Here is a 26,871-nt window from a genome sequence, read left to right as displayed (position 1 = left end):
ATTATTTTCTAATGGAGGTACTGAGGATTGAACCTAGTACCTTATGCATGCTAAGCACGCACTCTACCATTGAGCTATACCCTTCCCCTACCTGACTCTTTAATATTAAAGCATCTCTTGAGATAACAAAATGAGTTACAAGGAGCTGGTCGTGACTACTTCCTTAGTCTACTAGTTTCCACTGGAAGAATGTGTGTTGGGGGAACATTAGAGATCAGCTGGTCCCTGAAGCCTTAGGACTCCCAGACCCTACCTGAGCTGAATGTGCCTGCCCTTAGTTCATCAAGGTGACCTACCAGCTGCTTATCCCATATCCACTGGATGACTTATCTGAACTTACCTGGACGGCTCTGTGTGTGAGAGGAGACATAATAGGGTTAATCAGTTTCTAAACCTTAGATTTTTATGGAGATTCATAAAGAATTTCAGAAGAAAAAAAAAATCACAGCCACCTACCCACTCTCCTAATGACAGCTTAGCTCTTCCCAGAGAAGAAATTTCCCATTTCTGGGTGTGAATGTAATTTTCTCTGCTTTAGAGGCCTACCCTGTAATCTAGGGAAGCTGACATTTTCCATTCTGTAATAGGGTGAAGACATTGGTTTGATGATTTTTCTTTTGCCAGAAGCACTTTTTCTTTCATGGCATATGGTAGCCTGGGCTACATCTGTTCTGGCTGCCCAGAGCTTCACCATCCTCTGGGGAATCTTTACAAAGACAGTGGATCTAGAACAATAAAACCATCTCCAAGGCCCTCTCTTGCTACAACAAGAATCTCAGTCCCCTTAGCCTTTCTCAGGGAGTATGCTTGTCACCTGATTGGGGTCACTGATTTATATACTTGAATAAACATACCTCACGTTATATGTAATTTTGTACCATTCCAAGTAGCTTTGTTTCCTTTCTTATTTGGTCTATAAGGCAAGCAGGGTAAATACCATTGTCCTTCAATATATGAGAAAACTAAAGCATAGAAACACTTAGTATTATTTAAAGGGAATCCAATTTGGAATTAAAGCAAAATTAGAATTCACTTCTCCCTACTCACAGCATTGGGGAGACTCTAATACATCACATTGCTTGAATAAGGAACAAACAAGTTGTCCCCCCTTCCCTAGACACTGCACTATTAGTATGCTAATTTTTCTTTATCTCCTAAGAGCCTCTGAGGCTCCTAGAGTTCTGGCTGAGGATCTGTAGCCACCTAGAACCAACTGGACACTTGGAGAAGCCAAGAAGAGCTGCTCTAGGGTTCAGGGTACTGGCTGGCTGTGCAGTGTATCAGTGTCGTTCGGCCTCGTCTGTGCTGTAGTAACCGGTAATATCTAGCCTTTATCCAGTGCTTACTATGCACCAGGCAGAGTGCTATGTGCTTTGTAGGACTTACCTCATTTACTCTTCCTAACAATTCCATGAGGTAGGTAGCATTTTTAATTCTTATTTTTCATGGTCTTAACCACTTGAGTCTGCTATCACTCCAGTATTACAAAATTAGAGACTTTCTAAAAGCCCCATGGCAAAGACTACTATTGAGAAGTTGATTCATCATTTGTGTTTTCCTAACTCTTGACTGATTTCTATTTTTTAAACAGCTTTATTGAGATATAAGTCACACCTTATAATTCAGTCATTTAAAGCATACAATTCGATGTTATTTTTTTTTCCAGTATACTTACAAAGTTGTACAGTCATAACCACAATGAATTTTAGAAGACTTCCATCACCTCCAAAATAACTAATCTCTCAATTTTGGTGATTTTATTTTATTTTATTTTACCAGAGAATCGGATCTGGCCTGATTCCAAATCTATCCTGGCCAAAGATCTAGAGCAGGGGTCACAAACTCAAAAGCTCCAGGGACCAAGCAGACAACATCAAAAAGTGAGCCAGCATCAACACTGGAGGGAACCATGGCAAATCTGAAGGAGCCTGCCGTCTAAAAGAGAGGAGCTACAGCTGAGCCATGTTGAAATATGGACTCAATTGCTTTTCAAAAATAAGCCAGAAATATGGAATTTTATAAACAATTCACTGGTCATTTTTGCATGATAGTAATTGAAATTTAAAAAACAACTACATGGGAAAAATAAAAAATATCTGTGGGCCAGATTCAAATACTGAGTTACTGGTTTATGACCTCTACATTCGAGAAACACGGAAACTCTCCAGTTTCAGTTTTCTTGACACTATCCTCCCCTACCACTTGCCCATCTACCAAATTGGAATCAGAGTTCTCTGGCCTTAGGGCTTTGATTTGGGTATGGTTTTGCCCTGTTGTAAGGATATGGACTAGATAGTTTCTTGGAGTGACACAAAAATAACCCTTCCTTCATACTGATCTATCTTAGATCTGTGCTCATCTCTCTGAAGAGACCTGAATCTATATTCTTTGAGATTTTCAAGAGAGATTCTAACAGATTTATCCTTTTGAGGATCCTAACCTGATGTTCAGACTCAAGCTGTCCCTAGGAGTCATTCTGAAGCAAAGTTATTATAGCTCTTTCAGCCTCTGATTGTGTCCCTAACATCAGGACAATCTGATTTGTTACAGAGCACCTGGCACTGGCATGTGTCCTCCTCCTTTGGGTCACACTGTCAACTAGGTGCTATTGCCTGCCTTTCGCCATCAGGGTTAATTCTAGGGGATGCCCTTATATAAATACCTACCTTAAAGGTTGTGTTAAGGATTAGAAATAATGTGCACCAAGCACCTAAGATAGTTTGTGGCCCTTGGCGGGTACTCATTAAACACGCACACACATACACACACAGTACTGACTATGATTCTGCTGAGGCTTATGAGAAAACAGGGATTTCTGGTGAGAGGGGAAAATAGCAGCTCTTAGCCAGCATGCCCTGTCAACAATAGAAATGCAAAATTTCTAAGAGGCTGGTGCCCATCTGCAGAAATAAGCAAACAGGCATGACCCTTCTTCAACGTGGGCCTCACCTGGCCCCTATATCCCTTTTTCCTAGTGCACAAGAGAACACATGGCTCCAATTAGAATACCAGTTAGTGTTACGGATGGTTGGGTTGCTAAGCTCACTGGGTGGAAAGAACATTATTAGCCTGGCACTGAACTCAGTCCAGCCACTGCCCATCCTCCTGACTAGTCATATACAAGCGCTGTTCCTGCAGGTACCTACCTCACAGGCATAAGTGCTGTAGTAATAAAAATTGTAATTTAAAAAACACCATGGTACCTCTTTACCCACTATGTTCATTGCTGAATTGATTGAAGTAAGAGATGTAGGAAAATGTCGTGGGTTAAATGTTGAAGTCCTAAGCCTTGGTACCTGTGAACACAATCTTATTTGGAAATAAGGCCTTTGTAAATGTAATGAAGTTAAAATGAGGTCCACTGGAATAGGGTGAGACTTTAATATAACTGGTGTCCTTGTAAGAAAAAGAGAAAAGACACAGAGAGAGACATGCACAGATGGAAGACAGCCACGTGAAGACAAAGACACAGAGAGGGAAGACTGCCATGTGACTACAAAGGCAGGCATTGGAGTTATTTAGCTGCAAACCAAGGGACACCAAGGACTGCTGGTAACAGCCAGAAGCTAGGAGAGGGAGCCTGGCCCTGCCAACACCTTGACTTTGGACTTCAAGCCTCCAGGACTGTAAGTAAGTTTCTATTGTTTTAATGCATAAAGCTGGTGGTAACTTGTTACCACAGCCCTAGGAATCTAATACAGGAGGAATAGTAGGAATGTGTCTTTTGGAGTCAGGCAAGTCTGTGTTCAAATTCTGGCTCTGCCATTTTCTACCTGTAGATTTGGGCAGATTATTTAACATCTCTGGACCTGTTTAGTCATCAATAAAAAAAGGATAGCACTACCTCAAAGGGGTATTATGACCATTAAATGAAATATTTTAAGTTGAAAGTGTCTAACACTTAGGAGTGGTGACTGTTTTCCATAATTATACATATATATTTCTGGAAAGCAACTTGGTATAAAAATACATAAAAGCTTCACATGTGCGTTTTCCATGATCCACTAATTTCTAACGTATATACACAATAGTCATTTCTAAGGTATACACCTACTCCTAAGTATATACCCAACAGAAATGCATATACTTGAGTGTTCATAGCAGCAACAGTCATGATAGTAAAATAATATATAAAGTCATATGCCCATTAGCAGGAAAGTGAATAAATTAAATTGTGGTATATTCACACAATGAAATACTATTCAACAATTAAAATCAATACTCTGTAACTATAGATACTACAAACGTGTTGAATAAAAAGAAGCCAAGAAAACTGCATACTCTATGATTCTAAACATATATAAATTTTTTAATTCTGGCAAAACTAATATAGACTGTTAGAAGTCCTGATAGTGCTTACCCTTGGGAGGAAGTAGTGACTGAATGAGGCATGAGGGAGGCTTCTGAGGTGCTGGTAACATCTTGTTTCTAGATATGGTGGTGTGTTCACTATATGGGTGTGTTCACTTTGTGAAAATTTGTCAAGCTGCACACTTATGTGCATTTTTCTGTACGTACATTATACTCCAATAAAAATGTTTAAAAATTCATACAATTTGACCTAGTAATTACACATTTTAAAAAATAACAAGAGAAAATCAAATATATGTCTGAGAATAGTCAGCATAGTAATACATGTAATAGATAGTATAGAGAAAATTATGCTAATATTGAACAGAAAAGTCATGGTTTAATCATTTATGATTTACCTAAATAAGAAAATATTAGGTGACAAAGAGTTTTTTATCCAGTTCTTCAATAGGGAATTTTTATTTTTTTAACAATTCTTATAGGCTGTTAAAGGGATCTTAAAGATGGGTTCAACCTCTTACTTTGTGCCTCTGTGTTTATTTATAAAGAGAGAAAATAACTTGCTTAAGAAGTGTGTTTCCCCAAGTCAACTTGTGTTCAAATCAAGACCAGAGGAAAAGTTCAAGTTGAACAAGTTAGGATTGGGCTACACACTACTTGGACTTGAAGAAAAATAGACATCCAGTCATCTGGGAGACAGCAAGGATTTTAATTTACATACATTATTCAATAAATATTTATTTTACTTCTTACACCAGAAAAAAGTCCAGATAGACCAAATAAGATAACTATAAAAGCAATAAAAGAGAACATGGGAGAATTAAAAAAAATTGGTTTGTAATGTGCAAGGCCCCTCTGAGCAAGATTCAAACTCCTGCAGACTTTAAGGCAAAAGACTGATAAATTTGACTATAAATCATTGAAAATGTCTTTGTTGAAAAAGTAATACTATGAGAAAATTCCATAGACAAGTTAAAATGTGAGAAAAATGTTTTCAAAATATGGTGAAGGACAAATTATCTTAATAGATAAAGAGCTTTTGCAAATCCAAAGAAAAATACCACAACCCAATAAAAACTGGGGAAAGGAAATGAATGAGAAATTCACAGAAAAATACAAATGGCACATGAATAAAACCAAACTTATATAGTGCTTATCATAGCCCAAGTCCTATTCTAAGTGATTTACACATTTGAGACTCAACAGCAATCCTATAAAGTAGGTACTAACAGAATTGTCATACGTAAGGAAACTGAGACACAGAGGTTAAGTGGTCTGTCTAAGGCCATACAGTAGATAAATAATAGTGCTGGAGTTTGAACTTATATTTTAATGTATACACCCTTGTACTGTTGGATTTTTTTTTACCATGTACATGCATATATGATTTTTCAATTAAAAGTAATGCCAACAACAAAAATTACATGGAATATTGAGTTATTCAACATGAGCTAAATTAATGTGTCCAGATTCGGATTTAACTAACATTTATTAGGACATAACCTGAACAAAGTTTTATTCTAAGCACTATCATTATCATCTCTTCTATGAACTGACTGGGTAAACTCGGAAGGCAGAGACTGAATAAAGTATATTTTTCTGTCATTTGTCAACAGCCATAGGAGAAAGCCCACACTTAACTTTCTTATTTGCTATTAGATTGCAGAAGAGTAGGTGATACAGTTCTTTGTTGTTGATACAACCCCCTATTTCTTTTTCTCAAAAATTGTAACATCTACCATTTACTAAGTTTCTACTATGTGTCAAATGCTGCAATTTATGATTCCTGTTTAATACTAACATCCCTATGAAGTGGACACTATTTTAACCTTTACTTGTAGAAGAGAGATCTAAGCCTCAGAGAAATAAAGTAATTTACTCAAAGTCACAGCCCAGGTCTGTTTGTTTATAAACCCCTGATCATAACTACCATACGATTTTACTTTCTTAATTTTAGGGAAAAGAAATAACAGTTACCATTTAATGGGAGATAACCATCTTTTTTGAATAGTACTAAACACTTTACATGAATGGTTGCATTTAATGCTTATAACAACCCCATGAGGTAGCATAACAATTATTGTTATTCCCTTTGAGAGATGAAGGAACTGAAGCATAGAGGGTAAGTGACATGCCTATAATTATTCAGCTAATAAGTAAAATAGCCAGGGTTTGAACAGGGTTATCTGTATGGCTTAACAGCTTGTGTTTTTTATTCTAAATCATACAGCCTGGTAGAGTGACTGAGTGAATAAAATACAAAAACAAAAAACAAGACCAAACTGTATGCTGCCTACAAGAGACTCACTTCAGCTTCAAGGACACAAACAGACTCAAAGTGAAGAGATGGGAAAAGATATTCCACACAAATGGAAACCAAGAGAGCAAGGGTAGCTGTATTTATATCAGACAAAATAGAATTTAAGTAAAAAAATGTAACAAGAGACAAAGAAGGTCATTATATAATGATAAAGGGGTAAATCCATCAAGAATACATAATAATTATAAATATATATGCACCCAACATTAGAGAGCCTAAATATATTAGGCAAATAATAAATAGATCTGTAGTAAGTAATAGACAATATAATAATAGAGTATTTCAACATCCCTCTTTCGACAATGGATAGATTGTTTAGAAAGAAAACCAGTAAGAAAACATTGGACTTGAACCATATTTAGACCAAACAGATCTAACAGAGATATAGAGAACATTCCATCTAAGACTAGCAGAATACACATTCTTCTCAAGCACATGGGGAACATTCTCCAGGATAGATCATACGTTAAGTTACAAAACAAATCTCAGTAAACTTCAGAAGACTGAAACTATACCAAGTATCTTTTCCAACCACAATGTTATAAAACCATGAAGAAAACTGGAAAATTCACCATTATGTGGAAATTAAACAACACATTTCTGAATGACCAATGGATCATAACAAATCAAAAAATACATTTTTAAAAATACATTGCAACAATATATTTGCATAATAATATAAACAAAAATGAAAGTATAACAAACAAAAACTTACAGGCTGCAGGAAAAGCAGTGCTAAGAGGGAAGTTTATAGTGATAAATAACTACATTAAAAAAAAAAAGATCTCAAACAACTAACTTTAAGCTTCAAGAAACTAACAAAACAAGAAAACATCTCAGCCCAAGTTAGAAGAAGGAAGGAAGTAACAAATATCAGGCAGAAATAAATAAAATAGACAATAGAAAAGTAATAGGAAAGATTAATGAAACCAAGAGTTGTTTTTTTGACAAGATAAAATTGATAAACCTTTAGCTAGACTTATCAATAAAAGAGAGGACTCAAATAAATAAAATTATACATGAAAAAAGAGACATTACAACTGATACCATAAAAGTGCAAAGGATCATAAGAGACTACTATGAGCAATTATATGTCAACAAATCAAAGAGTCTACAAGAAATGATTACGTTCCTATAAACATACAACCTACCAAGTGTGAGTCATGAAGAAATAGGAAATCTGAACAGACCAGTAACAAAGAGATTAAATCAGTAATTTAAAACCTCCCAACAAAAATGAGGATCAAACGGCTTCACAAGCAAATTCTATCAAACATTTAAAGAATGTAAAATCTTCTGAAACTCTTCCAAAACACTGAGGCCGAGGGAAGGCTCCCAAACTCATTTTATGAGGCCAGCATTACCCTGATATTAAAGATAAGGGTAGTACAAGAAAAAACTACAGGCCAATATCCCTGATAAATATAGATGTGAAAATTTCCAACAAAATGCCAGCAAATCAAATTTGACAGCACATTAAAAGGGTCATACACCATGATCAAGTGGAATTTATCCCTGGGATGCAAGGATGGCTTAACATACGTAAATCAATTAATGTGCTACACCACATTAGTGGGATGAAAGACAAAAACCATATGATCATCTCAATAGATGCAGGACAGGCATTTAACAAAATTCAACATCCTTTCATGATAAAAACTCAACAGATTTGATACAGAAGGGACACACCTCAACATGATAAAGGTGATATATGACAAACCTGTAACTAACATCACACTCAACAGTAAAAGGTTGAAAACTTTCCCTCTAAAATAAGTGAAAGAGATAAGGATGCTGCTTTCATCAAATCTATTCAACATAGTACTTGAAAGCCCTAGCCAGAACAAGTAGGAAAGAAAAAGAAATAAAAGGCATTCAAATCAGAAAAGAGGAAGTAAAATTGTTCATGTTTGCTGATGACATGATCTTGTATAGAAAATATCCTAAAGACTCCACCAAAAAACTGTTAAACCTAATAAACAAATTCAGTAAGGTTTCAGGATACAAAATCAACATACAAAATCAATTGTAATAACCTTTAGTGAAAAAGAATATGAAAATGAATATATATGTATATGCATGACCAAGACACTATGCTGTACACCAGAAATTGACATATTGACTGTACTTCAATAAAAAATATCTAAACACTAATAATGAACTATTTGAAAAAGAAATAAAGAAAGTAATCCCATTTTACAATAGCAACAAAAACAATAAAATACTTAGGAAAAATTTAACCAAAGAAGTGAAAGATCTATACACCAAAATTATAAGATATTCATTGAAAGAAAGGAGACACAAATGAATGGAAAAATATTTCATATTCATTAATCAGAAGAGTTAATATTGTTAAAATGTTCATCCTACCCAAAGCCATCTAAGTTTCAACATAATCCCTATCAAAACTCCAATGGCACTTTTCACAGTAGAAAAAAAAAATCCTAAAATTTGTATGAAACCCCAATGATCTTGAATAGCTAAAGCAATCCTTAGAAAGAAGAACAAAGCTAAAGCCATCATAGTTCCTGATTTCAAATTGTATTACAAAGCTATACTAACCAAAACAGTGTAGTGATGGCATAAAATCAGACACACAGACTGATGGAACAGAAATGAAATACAGAAATAAACACATGCAGATATGGTCAACAAATATTTGATGCGGGAGCCAAGAATATTCTGTGGGGAAAGGATAGTCTCTTCAATAAATACTGTTGAGAAAACTACATCCACATACAAAAGAATGAAATTGTGGACCCCTATTTTACACCATTCACAAAAACTTACTCAAAATGGATTAAGGACTTAAACATAAGACCTGACACCATAAAATTTTGAGAAGAAAACTTAGGGGAAAAACTCCTTTTTATTGGTCTTGGCAATGAATTTTTGGATATGACACCAAAGGCACAAGCAACGAAAGCAAAAATCAACAAGTGGGACTACATCAAACTAAAAAGTTTCTGCACAGCAAAAGAAACAACACAAGGAAAAGGCAACCTAAGGAATGGAAGAAAATATTTTCAATTCACATAAATGGTAAGTGATTAATATCCAAAATACAAGGAACTCATACAACTCAATAGCAAAACAACACATAATCCAATTTAAAAACAGGCAAAGGATCTGAATAGATATTTTTCCAAAGAAGATTTTCAAGTGGCCAACAGGTACATGAAAAGGTGCTCCATAACACTAATCATCAGGGAAATGGAAATCAAAACCACAATGAGATATTACCTCACACCTGTTAGAATGGCTATTATTAAAAGGCAAGAGATAACAAATGCTGGCAAAGATGTAGAGAAAAGAGGACCCCGGTGCACTGTTGGTGGGAATGTAAATTGATACAGCCATTTTGGAAAACAGTATGAAAGTTCCTCAAAAAATTGAAACTAGAACTATCATATGATCCAGAAATTACACTCTGGTTATATACCCAAAGAAGATGAAATCACTCTCAAAGAGATACCTGTGCTCCCATGTTCACTGCAGCATTATTCAGAATAGCTAAGATATGAAAGCAATCTAAGTGTTCAGTGATGACAAATGGATTAACAAATGTTGTAGATATATATTCAATGAAATACTATTCAGCCATAAAATACAAGGAAATCTCTGCCATTTACAATATGAATCAACCTTGAGGGCAGTATGCTAAGTGAAATAAGTCAGACAGAGAAAGACAAACACTGTGTGATCTCATTTATACGTGAAATTTAAAAACATGAAATTAATAGAAAAAGAGACTAGACTGGCAGTTGTCAGGGGCTAAGAGAGGGGGGAAATGGGAATATGTTGGTCAAAATGTACACACTTTCAGTTATAAGATGAATAGGAATCTAATGTAAAGCATGATGACTATAGTTAACAGTACTGTATTGTATATTAATAGTTGCTATGAGAGTAGAGCTTTAATGTACTCACCATTACAACAATAATAAAATGACAATTATAGAAGTAAATGATGTGTTAACTAACTTTATTTTGGTAAGCACTTTCATTGATAATTGATGTATCTAATCATCACACTGAACACCTTAAACTTACACAATGTTACATGACAATTATATCTCAATAAAGCTGGAAAAAATCATATAGCCTGTATAGTTCAAGAGGAGGCCCTTTCAAACAAAGTAAGTATTTTTCAATATCAAGCTCTTTCCCAGCCCTGTGCTTGGACCTATAGGGAAAAGAGGAGAAGGATAAAATATGAATCCAGTAAGTTGGCAGGATGAACTCTCCAAAACAAGGCAACACCAGTGTGAACTACATGCAGGGAAAACAGGTAAGTGAGGCCTGGAGTGATCACCAGTAGCTTTATAGAGGAGGTTACTTTCAAGTAGGAATAGGACTTGGTAGGTAGAAGAGAGGGAAAAGAAAGCATTATGAATGGCATGAACAGAAGCTGAAAGGCAAGACTGGAAAACTGTTTTGGGCTCACATCCTCCCTAAACTAGGGGAAATTATTTTCACCAATGAACAAAAGAGATTCTAGAGAGGCAAGCAAGCTCATGCCAACACTCTGTCCTTAGCTAAAAAGTGATGCAATCTATTCTTATCCTAGAGAGGTGGAACAGGGAAGAATTATGCAAAGGAAATTCTTTGAAGAGAGTGAGAATTCTAGATCACATTCTAGTCCTATCTAAGACTTTGTCTTGTGGTGGATTCCTGCTGCATCTGGTAAAGCTGCCTTTGATCTACTTACTGTAACCCAATACAAAGCCTCTGTATATGAAATTCTGGATTATCAACCTCTACAAACAAATGCAAATATATGACCCCCCACCTTTACTGTTATTAACATTAATACTTGAGTGGACTAGAAGGTTGCTTTTCAGGTGAAGTGATATATACATAAAAGTGGTTCATAAACCATAATGCCAGGTACAAAATATATTGGTAAAATAAATGACAAAGCCCATAGAATGTTTGCATGTAAGTCTCCATGTTCTCTTAGAAAGAAAAATCATGTTGGATATCTCTTGAAAATATAACAAAAATAAAAGTGATATTAAATAAAATGTAGGTGTGCTAACACAAGGACAAAGAGTAATAGCTCACACATGCATGGTGCTTTTACTTTTTTCAAAACATCTTCTCATCCATTATCTCACTTGATCCACAAAACAACCTTATGAGCTAAGTAGGTATTAACCTTTGGAAGTATCACTTTCTTCTTAAAAATGAGGATTAGCAACATGTCTGAGGGAAGACACTGTACTGGTAGCAGCCATAGATCTAAAACTCAGGAATCTAGACTCCTAAATCCAGTATACTGAATTAGAATCTCTAGGAATTTTATGCAGATTTTCTATTACTACTGTAATTATCACAAACTCAGTGACTTAACACAGATTTATTATCCTACAGTTCTGGAGGTCAGAAGTATGAAATGGGTCTCAGTAGGCTAACATCAATGTGTCAGCAGGGCTGTGTTCCTTCTGGAGGTTCGAGAGTATAATCTGTTTCCCTGCCTTTTCCAGCATGGAAAGGCTGCCTGCATTCCTTGGCTCATGGCTCCTTTCTCCATCATCAAAGCCAGAAATTGCATCACTTGGATCTCTTATTCTGACTGTCTTCCCTCCTTCTTTCACTTAAAAGGACATTTGTGATTACAATGTGCCCACCTGGATAATCCCCATCTCAAATCTTTAACTTAATTATTTCTTCAAAGCCCTTTCGCCATATAAGGTAACATATTCACAGGTTCTGGGGATTAGGATGTGGACATCTTTGTGGGGGTGTGCATTATTCTACCTATTACAGACAGGTCCCAAGAATCTGCATTTTAACATTCTCCAGGTGATTCTGTCGTAGGAACACAATAGCAGACCAGTGGTCTCTGAACTTCATGTTCCCTAAAAAAAAAAATCAACAATATAAATTCTAAAACTTTTTTTTTACATATCCCAACTCATTGTCCTATATAATCCTTGAGTTGACCCCTACTTTGGAGAATAGTATTGTAGACCAGGGCCAGCAAACTTTTTCTGTGAAGAGCTGTATAGAAAATATATTAGACTTTATGGTCTATGTAGTCTCTATTGCAAATATTTAGGTCGGCCATTGTAGCATAAAAGCAGCCATAAATAATGTGTAAGCAAACGGGCATGGCTACCATAATAAAACTTTATTTCCAAAAACAAGCAGTAGGCTGGTTTTGGCCTGCAGACCATAGTTTTTCGTATGTTATTAGCTATGCTATTCTTTTTTGTCCATAGTTTTTTGCCCAGAGAATTCATCTCTACTGTGACACTTTCCTATGATGGGGGACAGGGTGGGGGCATATTTTCCCAAGGCCATATCCACAAACATGACTATGAGTCTTAGGAAGTGGCAGTTTAAACTGGGAATTTTAGTCCAACCACTGTTATTAATCCACTGCCCATTCACCTTGTTTCCCCTTCCTGACATACATCTTCCAGCTACAAACTCTCCCAGGTGTTTCAATGCAAAGCCAGGCAGACCTAAAAGCTAGTGTTGCACTAGGAGTTATTGCTTGAATTTGCGCTGAAGAGAAATAGCCAGTATTTTTTCCTACTAAGAATTAGTGAGATGGCAACCACCATCCTACTCTTTGGTTTTATGGATTTGATTATCTTAGATATCTAATTTAAATAGAATAATGCAGTATTTGTCTTCCTGACTGGCTTATTTCACTTAACATGAGTCCTCAAGGTTTATCCAGGTTGTTGCATATAGCAGAATTTCCTTCCTTTTTAAAAAATACTAAAGAGTATTCCATTTTATGTATCTGCCACATTTTCCTTATCCATTGCTCTGCCAATGGACATTTAGGTTGTTTCCACATTTTGGTTAAGGCTGAGATGACATGGGAGTGCAGATACCTCTTTGAGATCCTGATCTCAATATTTTTGGATAAATACCCAGAAGTGGGATTGCTAGATCATATGGCAGATCTATTTTTTGTTTTCTGAGTAACTTCCACACAATTTTCTATAGTGGCTGCACTATTTTTCATTACCACTAACAGTGTGCAAAAATTCCAATTTCTTCACATTCTTCCCAACAATTGTCTTTTGGGTTTGGTTTTTTTTTTTTTTTTTTGGTAATGGCCATCCTGATAGGTATGAGATAATATCTCATTGTGATTTAGATTTATATTTCCCTGATGATTAGTGATACAGCATTTTTTTTTTCATTTGCCTTATTGCCACTTGTATGTCTTCTTTGAGAAATGTCTATCCATGTCCTTTCTCCATTTTAAAATCAGGTTATTAGTTTTCTGCTCTTGGGTTGTATGAGTTCCTTATATATTTTGGATATTAACCCTTATTTAGATGTATGGTTTACAAACATTTTCTTCCATTGTGTACATTGCCTTTTCACTCTGTTGATTGTTTCCTTTGATGTACTGATTATTTTCCTTTCTTTTTATTTGATTTGCTTTCCCTTGAAGATTTTTAGCTTGATGTAGTCATATGTTTTTATTTTTGTTTTTGTTGCCTGTGCTTTTGGTGTTATATCCATGAAATCATTATCAAGACTAATGTCATGAACTTTTCCTACTATGTTTTCTTCTAGGAGTTTTACAGTTCTAGGTCTCACATTTAAATCTTTCATCCATTTTGAGTTGGTTTTTGTGGTGTAAGACAGTGGTCCACTTTCGTTCTTTTGCATGTGAATATCCAGTTTTCCTAACACCATTTATTCACAAGAAACTATCCTTGTGAATGAGAAATATATCGAAAATATATTCAACTTAGAATAGGGGTTGCAAATGTAAAGACCAACAGAAGTCAGGAAGGTAAAATAAAACACTAAATTGGGAGAGACAAATAAAGCTCCTGCTTCTTTAGGTTTTATATGTCCTCTTACTTTTGATAGAGATACAGATACAAAAATTTCACTTTCCTTTTAAATCTGATAAAAGAACAGCAGTAGTGAAAATGTGATGACAAATGGTAACTGACATTCATTCTCAATGCTATAGGAAGTAGTGGGGGGCTGCAGTAAACTAGAGAGTCAATGTTCCACATAAAGAATAAATGAGAAACACAAGGCATGATAACAAATGGCAACTACTTTCAACCTCAGTGTCAGGGAGACAATAAGAGGGAATGAAGGGGGTGGTAAACTGAAGAGCCCAGGCTAAAATGGGCATCACTCTTCCATACCAGCTGGTTGACCTCTTGTGGAAATGAGGGTCTCTTAACTTCCTGATATTATGATTCTTTTAGAGATGCTAGAAATTTGGATTTTTATGTGAGATCCATTGATTTTTAAATGCTAGTAACTAATTCAATTTTATAAAAAAACAAGTTCTGAAAAAGAAAAAAATAAACACTGTCTGGTCAGACATAATTATAAGCTGTATTGACCCTTGGGCTATATGTGACCTCTGAATCCAGTTACATTTAACACATTTCTGGCTTTCATTCATCAAAATAGATGAAACAAACAAACAAACAAACAAAAAGAGCCGGGGGGGGGGAATATTGGTCTAGGAAGTGAGAAAAGATTTCTCAGAATCTAAGAGGGAACAGAGCATCAAGGAAAAGACATATATCAGAAGAACTGCATGCAACAAAATAGTCGCAAATACATCAGATATCACCCCTGAATGGTACTTGAGAGACTGTATAGTTCAGCCTCTTAATTTAACAGATGACACACCTAAAGCGCAGAGGTTAAGTGGGTTGCTCAAAGTCAAACAGCCAGTTAGTACTGTTTGGTCTCATGATTCTCAGTACAGTACTCTTTCTACTAAACCATGCTTTCTCTAGAGGGTCAGTTCAGTGAACCTGTTAGTAAACCAACTTTGAGAAAAGAAATGATGACTGTCTCCCAGCAATTCAACTGGCATGCCTTTGTTTCCCTCCATGTAGACAGCTGTGAAACACCTGATTGTGACTGAATCTTTGTGGTTCCTGTGCACAACAGATAGCTATATGTACTGTAGTCTATTTACTAAGACCAACTTGGTGGGGCAAGTAAATGAAAAAAAAGTCAACAAGAGCAAAATTCTGAGCATTCAGTTTTGGCAGGGAAAAGGGCGGTGGTTGCAAAGAGGTGGAATGCATTTATTCCAACCGTATCTATATGAAACCAAGAAGCTGAGTTGCTTTTACTTCACTACTTCAGAAGCCTAAGAATGAGTTCTGAGTTGAACAGGGCAAAGTGTGATTTCAGAAGCCTTAAAATACTGTTCATGCCGCATACTAAGTTACTCAAAACAAGTTCAAGATGTTTGCTTCTGTGAAATCCTTTCACAGCTCCCTGCTTCCTTTCCCTTATTTAGCACACTTTCATTTCCAAGAAAGCCGGCTGACAAATTTTTTTTCTTCACCCCTCCTTAAAGCTATCTCACTCTTAAGATCATAGCCATTAACTGATTGCTTATCCTAGAGGTACCATGACATAGTTACGTCTTATGTCATCTCTCTCTTTCTTTTTTTTTTTTTGTGCTAATATTGGATATTTCTTCTTAAGCCATCAAGGTCTAGAGCTCTGAGCTTTTCTTTCCCCTTTTGTCACAATGATTTACTCACAGATTTTCAAACAAAGAGCTGCCAAGTTCACTAAGGAATGGATGATATGATGCAAGCACAAATCCTGCCATCAAGACAGATCTGCATTCCAAAATCCAAGCTCAGATTCACTAATCAAGGACTTGTTTCTGAAAAGTTAGAAATGGGCAGTGGTCAGAAAGTACATGCAAATGTCAGCATAACATGAATAAACGTGAGCACAAACTGCCTTAGGAGCCAGTACCTTTATAACAACATGTGCGCGTGCACACACACACACACACACAGACACTCACAATGATAATTTAGGAAGGAGAAGAGCTAAATCTCAGTTGAATAGCTTAATCAATCCACGAAAATTCCTTGACAAATAACATATGTTTGGAAGATACCAAGAGTAGGAGAAGGTATGGTTTGTATCTCTAATGACTTTAAATTCTACATGAGGAGACAAAAATTACCAGGCATGAACCAATCAGATATTTAGCAATCAGACAATGAGGTTTACTGAGGAAGAACAATAGGAGCTTACAAAATAAAGTGATGAGTGTGTTCTGAAGCAACAGACAAAGGTTTCATGGAGGCAGAGTCTTGAGCTGGGCCTTGAGGGATAATTAGGACTTGGAGAGGTGGAAAAGAGGATACACCAAGCTAGAACAGTAAGCATAGGAGCAAGAACAGGAAAATGGAATACAGAGAAGAGATCATCCCGAATGAGGCTGAGAGTTTATATACAAGTGAGTTGAGGGACATAAGAGTGCATTAAAAAGATGGGATAAGTATCTTAAAAGTCAGTCAGAAGCCTGTATCAAAGGTGTCAGGCAACAGAGAGTTATTGCAAGTTCTTACACAAGGGTATGACTTGATAAGAGTATTTAAGGAATAATATTTTGGCTGTAATATCCAACAGGGTTAGATGGAAGAAAGAAAGAAAGCATGTCAGAAGGCTATGGTATTAATGCAGGTGTGAAGTAACGGCAACTAGCTTTCAGAAAAAAGAGGGTGGGTATGATCATGAAAATTTAAGTTTTAACCAGAGTTACTTAGAATAAAAGAATATTAAAACTAGAAAAGACTTCAGAAATTATCTAATCAAGCTTATTCAGTTTATACATGAGAAAATTAAAGCAAAGTGTAAGTGATTTCACCCAAGTTACCTAGTCAAGTAGTTAGTGGTAAAACAGGAACTAGAATTCAAGCCTTTTGACACCTTAACAGGTAGGTGCACTTTACAAAGCACCAAGCTCTTAAATTTTAAATGAGAGCAAGATATCTAAGTGGAATTCCCACTAGGCAGCAGTAGATATGATACAGACATTAAAGTAAATGAATACTTAAGATGTTATTAGAAGGGATGGTACCTGGACACACAATTACAGATGAGCTCTGAGAGGGAGAATGTAAAGATAAGAACACAGATACCCAGATTAAAGTGTGAGTGGAACATGAATAGGGGAAGACAATAAAGAGGAAGTCATGTCACAGGAGCCAAGAGAAAGGATATTTTTAAAAGTTAAGAGTGGGAAACTTTCACTTTGGGCCAAGATGAAATAAAAGGGACTGGATTTACTCTCCTGACTGAAACAACTAAAACCATGGACAAAACATATGATACAGTTCTCAAGATATTGACATCAGGGAATAAAATTCAATGATCCCTGAGAGATGGAGGACAAACAAGAGAAGCTCTTCAATTGCCTCAGCTTTAGAGTGTTTTCAAGCTACAGTACAAGGAGCAGAAACCCAGGCAAAGCTTGAGAGGCTCCTTGATTTGAAGAGACAAAGCTAAGGATGTAGCGAAACCAAGGCAGCTTGGGTTTGCAGGACAGAGTACCAAAGATAAGAGATCTACACAAAAAGAGAACCATGGAGATCTGTAGAGGGTCTCCTAAAGTATTCAGCTAAGTACGAATCAACATATGTGTGTGCTGAACCATCTGAAATAATTAGACATAAGAGTGCTCAGTGCTCAGACAGGCTGAGAATAGTATCTGTTACCAGTAGTCAGATTGCAAAAACTCAGGATTCACAGATCATTGGGTAGAGTACACAGAAATGTCTCAGCTCAGTAATGGAAATAATTAGCACTAGACTAAGCACTGCTGCAATCCCAACTATCAAATCTCCTAAACAAATCCAAAGGGATTATTCTGTTTCAAAGTACATTTCCCAGAACAAAGCTCAAGAATATTTATAGGAATACAAAGATACCTAGTACCCAGCAAAGTAAAATTCACAATGTTCGTCTTCCAAACAAAAACTGCCAGGCAGGAAAAGCAGCAGGTAAATATAATTCTCAATGAGGAGGGGAAACATCAATTAATCAAAATCAACACAGAAAGAATACAGAAGACAGAATTAGTAGACAAGGACATTTAAAATTAGCATAATTGCATTTCAAATGTTCAAAAACTAGAAGATGAAACACGTTAGAAAAAATGGAATGTAAGAAAGAACAAAATAAAGTTCTAGATATGAAAACTATAATGTCTAAGATTTTAAAAGTACAATGGACAGGATTAATGGCAGAGTAGACATTACAAAAGAAAAGATTAGTGAACTTGAATACATAACAAGAGGAATGATAAAAATGAAACATAAATAGAAAAATATACTGGGATAAAACACAACATCAGAGAGAGCTATGGGGCAACTTCAAATGGTCTGAAACAAGAGTAATTGGGGTCCCTGAAGAAGAGAAACAGACAGAAACAGATAGACAGAAAAAATATTTGGAGAAATATTGGCCAGTTTTTTCAAAGTTTGATAAAAACTATAAACCCACAGATCTAAGAAGCTCAAAATACCCTTAAAAACAATAAATATGGAGAGAATTTTAGCAAGGCATACCAGAATTAACCTAATTAAAACAAGTGATAAAGGAAAAAAATCTTACAAGCAGGAAAAAAAGGACACATTACCTACAGAGGATCAAACATAAGAATAACCGCAGATATCTCCTTAAAAAATAAAAAAGAATACAGTAGAGTGACATTTTTTAGAATCAGAAGGAAATAGCTGTCAAACTAGAATACTTTACTCAAAGAAAATATCTTCTAAAAATAAAATAGAAATTGAGACTTTTTCAGACATGCAAAAGCTGAAATAGTTAATCTGCAATGAACCTATGCTATAAGAAATGTAAAAGGAAGTCTTTGTGTAGGAGAAAACTGATACTAATGGAAATATAGATTTACACAACTTAATGAGGAATCCCAGGAATAGTAACAACATGAATAAATATAAAGACCTTTTCTCATAATTTACATCACTTTCAAGCATAACCAACTGTTTGAAGCAAAAATAAAAACATGTGTTTTGGAGTCTATAACATATGTAGAAGTAATGTGTATGACAAAAATAGCAGAAAGATTGGAAGGGGAGAAATAGAAGGATACTTATAAATTCCTATACCATGTGTAAAGTAGTATAAAAGCACTTGAAGACAGACCAATAAGTTAAAAATGTGTATTATAAACTCTAAACACAATACAGTATTATAACTAACAAGACAAAAGGATATGAAATGGGATCATAAAAGTTATCCAATTTAAAATAAGGTGGAAAATAGGAACAAAAAATAGATGGTCAAAATAGAAAACAAATAGAAAGAGGATAGATTTAAAATCAACCACATCAATAATTATGTTAAATGTTAATGGTCTAAATACCCAAATTAAAAGGTAGAGATTCAGTATTGCTTTGGCAATTCTGGGTCTTTTGAGATTCCACATAAATTTTAGGATTATTTGTTCTAGCTCTGTGAAAAATGTCCTGAGTAATTTTATAGGGGATAGCATTAAATCTGTAGATTGCTTTGGGTAGTATGGACATTTTAACAATATTAATTCTTCCAACCCAAGAACATGGGATATATTTCCATTTCTTTAAGTCACCTTTAATGTCTTTAGTCAATGTTTTGTAGTTCTCCGCATATAACTCTTTCACTTCCTTGGTCAGATTTATTTCTAAGCAATTTTTTGGATGCAATTTTAAAAGGGATTGTTTCTTTACTTTCCTTTTATGATATTTCATTGTTAGTATAAAGAAATACAACTGATTTCTGTGTGTTAATCTTGTATCCTGCTACCGCGGTGAATTCTTTTATCAACTCTAGTAGTTTTTGTGTGGAGTCTTTAGAATTTTCTATATATAGTATCATGTCATCTGCATATAATGACAATTTTACCAATGAGGCTGCAGGAATAACCCTCCAAGACTTCAGACAATACTACAGAGCTACAGTAATCAAAACAGCATGGTATTGGCACAAAAACAGATATATAGATCAATGGAACAGAATAGAGAGCCCAGAAATAAACCCACAGACTTACAGTCAATTAATCTTTGACAAAGGAGGCAAGAACATACAATGGAGTAAAGACAGTCTCTTCAGCAACTGGTGTTGGGAAAACTGGACAGCTGCATGTAAATCAATGAAATTAGAACACTCCCTCACACCATACACAAAAATAAACTAAAAATGGCTTAAAGACTTAAACATAAGACAAGACACTATAAATCTCTTAGAAGAAAACATAGGCAAAACATTATCTGATATAAATCTCAGCAATGTTCTCCTAGGACAGTCTACGCAAGCAATAGAAATAAAAGCAAGAATAAACAAATGGGACCTAATGAAACTTAGAAGCTTCTGCACAGCAAAGGAAACCATAAGTAAAACAAGAAGACAACTTACGGAATGGGAGAAAATTTTTGCAAAGGAAACTGACAAAGGCTTGATCTCCAGAATATATAGGCAGCTCATACGACTTAATAAGAAACAACCAAACAACCCAATCCAAAAATGGGCAGATGACCTAAACAAGCAATTCTCCAATGGAGACGTACAAATGGCCAATAGGCACATGAAAAAATGATCAATATTGCTAATTACCAGAGACATGCAAATCAAAACTACAATGAGGTATCACCTCATGCCAGTCAGAATGGCCATCATTCAAAAGTCCACAAATGATAAATGTTGCAGAGGGTGTGGAGAAAAGGGAACCTTCCTACACTGTTGGTGGGAATGTAGTTTAGTGCAGACATTATGGAAAACAGTATGGAGATTCCTCAAAAGACTAAAACTAGTCTTACTAAATGATCCAGCAATCCCACTCCTGGGCATATATCCAGAGGGGCTCTTAATTCAAAAAGATACATGCACCCCAATGAACATAGCAGCACTATTTACAATAGCCAAGACGTGGAAACAACCTTAATGTCTATTGGTAGATGACTGGTAAGGAAGCCATGGTATATTTATACAATGGAATACTACTCAGCCATAAAAAATAATAAAATAATGCCATTTGTAGCAACATGGATGGACCTGGAGATTGTCATTCTAAGTGAAATAAGCTAGAAAGAGAAAGAAAAATACCATACGATATCACTTATATGTGGAATCTAAAAAATAAAAAGACAGACTTATTTACAAAACAGAAACAGATTCACAGACACAGAAGACAAACTTATGGTCGCCGGGGGACTAATGAAGTGGGAAGGGATAAATTGGGAGTCTGAGATTTGTGGATACTAACATATATATAAAAACAGATGAAAAACAAGTTCACACTGTATAGCACAGGGAACTATATTCAATATCTTGTAGTAACTTATGGTGAAAAAGAACATGAAAACAAATATACATATGTTCATATATCACTGAAGCATTATATCGTACACCAGAAACTGACACATGTAAACTGACTATACTTCAATTAAATATATATACATACACACACACACACACACACACAAAGCCCAAAGATTGTAATAAAGGCAAAGAAGGGCATTATATAATGATAAAGGGATCAATGCAAGAAAGGATATAACATTTATTAACATATTTGTACCTCATGTAAGAGCACTTATATAAAGCAAATATCAACAGACATAAAGGGAGAAATTAACAATAATTCAATAGTAGGAGACTTTAAAACCCCACTTACGTCAAAGGGCAGATCATACAGACAGAAAATCAATAAAGAAATAGTGGTCTTAAATAACAGATTGGACCAGTTGGACTTAATAGATATCTACAAAACATTCCATTCAAAAATAGTAGAATACACATTCTTTTTAAGTGTACATGGAACATTTACCAGGCTAGATCACATGTGAGGCTACAAAACAAGTCTAAACAAATTTAAGGGAAGAGAAATTATAACAAGCATTTTTTTTCCAATCACAATTGTATGAAAGTAGAAACCATTTAGAGGAAGAAAAACAGGAAAAACACAAATACATGGAGACTAAACAACAAGTTACTAAAAAATCAGTGAGTCAATGAAGAAATCAAAGAGAAAAATCATTAAATATCTCAAGACAAATGAAAATAAAAACACAACTTTCCAAAATCTCTGGGATGCAGTAAACACAGTTCTTAGAAGTTTATAATGATATAAGCGTACCTCAAGAAACATCTCAAACAAAACAAAACAAAACAAAACAAAGCAAAAACCTAACCCACCATCTAAAGGAATTAGAAAAAGAAGAACAAACCAAGCCCAAAGTCAGCAGATGGAAAGAAATAATAAACATCAGAGAGGAAAGAAATAAAATGGACTAAAAAAGAACAGAAGAAAAGGTCAATTAAACCAAGTGTTGGGTTTTTCTTTTTTACAAGATAAACCTTTAGGTGGACTCACAGAGAAGAAAGGAGAGAAAGAAGGAGGACCCAAATAAACAAAATAAGAAATAAAAGAGGAGAATTAACAACTGATACCACAGAGATACAAAAAATCATAAGAGAATATTATGAACAGCTATATACCAACAAATTGGACAACCTTGAAGAAATGGACAAATTTCTAGAAACATACAGCCTGCCAAAACTGAGTGAAGAAGAAATAGACAATTTCAATAGATTTGATCACTAGAAGTAAAAATGAATATTTTTTAACCCCCAGGGCCCAATGGCATGACCCAGGGGTGCACTGTAGACAGACTGCCCTGCCCCCATTGACCAGTGTGTGGAGCAGGAAAAGTGGGAATGGGAGAGTGGGTAAGCCGTGGGAGGGGTGGCCTGGCCACCAGGACACTCAGGTGTGCTCCCATAGAGGGCACTTTCTTGCAGGTGGGCATAGGGAGAAGGGAGAGCATGATGACAAGTCTGCTCCCTCAGCCCTGGGATTCCATTAGTGCTGCTGCCAGAAAGCTGTAACACTGGGGAGGGAGATGGGCCCACCACACCCCTCTCCAGGGAGGGTGGGAAATGATGGTCCACTGAGCCTTCTTCACTGAAAACAAATTTTTAATAAAAAGACTCCCAGCAAACAAAAGTCTAGGACAGACTGGCTTCAGAGGGAAGTTCTACCAAACATTTAAAGAAGAGCTAATTCATATTCTTCTCAAACTATTCCAAAAAATAAAGAGGAGGGGACACTCTCAAATTCATTCTATGAGGCCACCATTACCCTGATACCAAGACAATGACACTACAAAAAAGGAAACTACTAGTCAATATCTCTGACGAATATAGTTGCAAAAATCCTCAGCAAAATATTAGCAATCTGAACCCCCAAAAATATATATAAAGGATTATACACTATGATCAAGTGGGATTTATGCAAGGATGGTTCAACATCTGCAAATCAATCAGTGTGACATAACACATTAACAATAAGAAGGATAAAAATCACATGACCATCTCAACAGATGCAGGAAAAGCATTTGACAAAATTCACTATCCATTCTTGATAAAACTCAACAAAGTGGGTATAGAGGGAACATACCTCAATATAATAAATGCCATTTATGAACAAATCCACAGCTAACATCATACTGAACAGTGAAAAGCTGAAAACCTTTCCTCTAAAATCAGGAACAACAAAAGGATGTCCCCTCTCATCATTTCTGTTGAACATATATTAGAAATCCTAACCACTGCAATCAGATAAGAAAAAGAAATAAAAGGCTTCCAAACTGGAAGGGAAGAGGTAAAATTATAACTATTTGCAGTGACATGATGCTTTATATAGAGAATCCTAAAGTCTCCACCAGAAAACTACTAGAACTAATAATTGAATCAACAAAGTTGTAGGATACAAGATTAATATACAGAAATCTGTTGCTTTTCTATACACTGATAATGAACTATCAGAAAGAGAAATCAAGAAAAGAATCCCATTTAAAACTGTATCAAAATGAATAAATACCTAGGAATAAACTTAACCAAGGATGTAAAAAACCTGTTGTTTGAAAACTATAAAATGTTGACGAAGGAAACTGAAGATAATACAAACAAGTGGAAAGCTATCCTGTGCTCTTGGATTAGAAAGATTAATATTGTTAAAAGGTCCATATTACCCAAAGCAATCTACAGATTTAATATAATTCATATCAAAATACCCAAGACATTTTTTTACAGAACTAGAACAAACAATGCTAAAATTTATATGGAATGAAAAAAGACTCCCCAAACCAAAGCGATCTTGAGGGAAAAAAAGAACAAAGCTAGAAGTATGATGCTCCCTGACTTCAGACTATACTACAAAGCTACAATAACAAAAACAGCATGGTACTACCAAAAAAAAAATAAAACCAGACACATAGATTAATGGAACAGAATAGGAAGCTCAGAATAAATCCATGCACTTATGGTCAATTAATCTATGACAAATGAGGCAAAAAATGTATAATAGGGAAAACATTCTCTACAATAAGTGGTGCTGGGAAATTGGACAGCTACATAAAAAAGAATTAAATTAGAAAAAAGTCTCACACGATATACAAAAATAAACTCAAAATGGATTAAAGACCTAACTGTAGGACTCGAAATAAAAAAGAAAAACTCCTAGAAGAAAACACAAACAGAACTCTCTTTGACATAAATTGTAGCAAATATTTTTTGGATCTGTCTCCTAAAGCAAAGGAAACAAAAGCAAATTAAGCAAATGGGATCTAATTAAACTTAAAAGCTTTTACACAGCAAAGGAAATCATTGACAAAATGAAAAAACAGCCATTGAATGGCAGAACATAATTGTAAATTATATGACTGATAAGGAGCTATTATCTAAAATATAGAAACAGCTCATATGGCTCAATATCAAATAAAACAAACAACCTGATTAAAAAATGGGCAGAAGATCTTAATAGACATTTTTCCAAAGAAGATATACAGATGGTTAACAGGCTCATGAAAAGATGCTCAACATCACTAATTATCAGAGAAATGCAAATCAAAACCACAATCAGATATCACCTCACACCTGTCAGAATGGCTATTATCAAAAACAACACAAATTACAAATATTTACGAGGATGTGGAATAAAGGCAACCCTATACACTGTTGGTGGGAATGTAATTTGGTGCAGGCACTGTAAAAAACAGTATGGAGGTTTCTAAAAAAAAAAAAAATGAAAACTAAAAATAGACCTACCATATGATTCAGAATTTCCACTCTTGGGTATATATCCAAAGAAAATGAAAATACTAATTTGAATAGATAAATGGACCCCAGTGTTCATAGCAGCATTATTCACAATAGCCAAGCTATGGGAGCAACCTGAGTCCATTAACAGATGAATAGATAAAGAAGATGTGGTATATTTACATATGTATATACATGTATGTATATATATACACACACATTATATAGTTTAGTATTACTTAGCTGTAAAAAGAAGAATCAAAATTGGCCATTTGCAACAGCATGAATGGATCTAGAGGGTATTGTGCTTAGTGAAAAAAGTCAGGTAGGGAAAGTCAAATACTTTATTATCATTTATATGTGAAATATAAAACATTAAAACGAATGAGCATAACAAAACAGAACAGACTCACAGACATAGAGAACAAACTAGTAGTTATTAGTGAGGAGAAGAAAAGGGGAAGGTCAGGGTAGGGATAGGGGATTTAGAAGTACAAACCACTAAGTATAATATAAATAGGCTATAAAGATGTGTTATACAGCACAGGGAATATAGGTAATATCTTCTAACAACTTTAAATGGAGTATAACCTATAATATTGAATCATTATGTTGTACACCTGAAACTAATATAATATTGTAACTCAACTATACTTAGTTTTTTAAAAAAGACTGTGGAATATTGATAGAGGGTTAGACACATAGATTAAATGAACACAATAGAGCACCTAGAAATAGATGTACATGCATATGGCCAGTTAATTCTTGACAAAAGTTCAAGGACAATTTAATGGAGAATAGACGGTATTTTCAACAAATGTTGTTGAAACTACTGAATTCAAGTCCTACAAAGTATGATTGCAAGAAAAAATTATAATAAACTTTTACCCAGACTTTGAACCTTATACAATAATTAATCCAAATGGATCACAGGCCTAAATGTAAATCCTAAACTATGTAAACTTCTATAAGTAAACATAGGATAAAATCCTTGGGATCATGTGTTTACAAAGATTTCTTAAATTTAACACCAAGTGCATGATTCTAAAAATATTTTTAAATAATAAATTATACTTCATCAAAATTGAGAATTTCTGCTCTATTTAAAACACTTAAGAAATGGAAACAAGCCACAGACAAAAATATTTATAAACACATATCCACATTATCTGACAAAGTACTTGTCTCCAGAATAAAGAATTGTCAAAACACAATAATAAAAGGATAAACAAACCAGTAAAAAAAAAAAAAGTTGGTAAATTGATTGAACAGATACTTTACCAAAGAAGATATATGAATGGCAAGTAAGCCCATGAATAGATGATCACATCATTACTCATTAGGGAAATGCAAATTAGGCC

The 26,871-nt window shown here is 35.0% G+C and overlaps 2 protein-coding genes across 7 annotated transcripts in view; one reads left to right on the top strand and one right to left on the bottom strand.

The window, feature by feature from the left end:
• Window positions 1–6,106, top strand: part of LHFPL1 (LHFPL tetraspan subfamily member 1) — a 165,462-nt gene extending 159,356 nt beyond the window's left edge. The window contains exon 5 of one of the 2 annotated variants that reach the window (XR_836224.3): window positions 1,780–6,106. The gene's annotated coding sequence lies outside the window, so the exon portion shown is untranslated. The remainder of the gene's footprint in view (window positions 1–1,779) is intronic. The other variant, XR_006719251.2, reaches the window with a different exon arrangement.
• RTL4 (retrotransposon Gag like 4) overlaps window positions 1–26,871 on the bottom strand; it is a 192,117-nt gene that overhangs the window by 44,457 nt on the left and 120,789 nt on the right. The window lies entirely within an intron of this gene.

Source organism: Camelus bactrianus, chromosome X, assembly GCF_048773025.1.
Source record: "Camelus bactrianus isolate YW-2024 breed Bactrian camel chromosome X, ASM4877302v1, whole genome shotgun sequence".
NCBI classification, from domain to species: Eukaryota; Metazoa; Chordata; class Mammalia; order Artiodactyla; family Camelidae; genus Camelus; species Camelus bactrianus.
This window is presented reverse-complemented; position numbering and strand designations above follow the sequence as displayed.